We start from the raw sequence: 1,379 nt of genomic DNA, 5'->3' as shown, positions 1-1,379 counted from the left end.
GAGTGCCATGCCCTGGCCCCAAAATCTATTTTTGGAATTCTGCAGGGACTTCCTTGTTTTGCTCCCCTTACTACTCTGTTGCACGCTTTCCCCACTCCCCTTATTGTTTCTCCCCAGTACACCATGACTAATTTTAAGCTACCAATGTAATGTTTCTGATTGTGGAGTTGGGAAGAGGGACCTCCCAAAAGGGGCTCTCATGACCTAGTAAGCACTGGCTCCAACATACCTCCGGTTACCCCTGGGTAACGATGTCTGACATTTATAAGCACTTAGTGTGATAGGCATTGTTATAATGTACCAACACAGTAATTTTATGAGGTAGAAACCTTCTATACACCCCATTTTAAGGTCTACATACCTCATAAGAATTATGGCTCCTCTTACAGACCTATCTATTGATTGGCTGAACATTGAGTGATGGGATGAGGTCAGTTCCAGACCTGAAGATCAATCTCATTAGTTTCTTTTTTTCCTTTAAACCATTTTATGAGAACATAATCCAGGCATGATACCATTCAATAGTTCAGCCATATCAAGAAGTGCTGCACAATCACTATTACAATCATTTCAAAACATTTTCTTCCAAAAAAAAAAACAAAAACATTTTCTTCCTTCTAAAAATATAGAATGCTTTATGAGCTTGCATGTCATCCTTGTGCAGAAGTCAGGTTAATCTTCTCTGTTTTGTTCCAGCGTTAGTGCATCTGCTGCCTGAGTGAGCACTACCATCAGTTTCTATCCAACCAGTAAGCTTGATCGTTCTCGTGATTTGGCGGTTTGTTCCACATTTTTCTCCCACTCTATATAAAATCTTCTGATATGAAGCCTTTCTAACCAGCTACATATGGCTATTTTATAGATGAAACATGCACTCTCTGACCTCTGCAGCGAGGTGCCCAAGGTCATGCAACAAGGAAATGAGGGCACTCAGATGAAGCTCATTAACTTTAAAACTATTTTTCAATTAATATTTTATTGTATATTTTTGTGAGGGTATATCATCTGATTTTCTAGTTCAACAATTTCTGTACATAACAACGTGGCTCTATCTTTAGGTTTGCGCTGACATTCTCAGGATCCCCGCTCGAGTTGAACTATTCTGAATTTGGTTTTGGGGCATCCAATTTTCTCTTCTGTGCTTTAGAGTAACTCTTCGGTCTCATATGAATAATTTTTTCAAAGCACATTTCTCAAGATGGCATTCTTTAGCTTTTAGACTATGCTGTGATTTAATTACTCCTTTTGTGATCTTTGGAATATAGAGTGCCCACCTAGCTTTTCTGCCTCTGGGATTTAGTGGGAGCCTGTTACCCCACTTTTAGTGTGTGTCACCATCTTGTTGGCGGTGGCACTATATAATTGTGCTAACCTGAAGA

General features: G+C 39.5%; 1 non-coding gene across 1 annotated transcript; it reads right to left on the bottom strand.

Moving 5' to 3' along the window:
* Positions 1-619: 619 nt before the first annotated feature.
* On the bottom strand, positions 620-726 carry LOC142442002 (U6 spliceosomal RNA). The gene has a single exon (XR_012783272.1). It is a non-coding gene; the product is annotated as a U6 spliceosomal RNA (small nuclear RNA).
* Positions 727-1,379: the final 653 nt, after the last annotated feature.

The sequence above is a fragment of the Tenrec ecaudatus genome, chromosome 2, assembly GCF_050624435.1.
Source record: "Tenrec ecaudatus isolate mTenEca1 chromosome 2, mTenEca1.hap1, whole genome shotgun sequence".
Classification (NCBI taxonomy): domain Eukaryota; kingdom Metazoa; phylum Chordata; class Mammalia; order Afrosoricida; family Tenrecidae; genus Tenrec; species Tenrec ecaudatus.
This window is presented reverse-complemented; position numbering and strand designations above follow the sequence as displayed.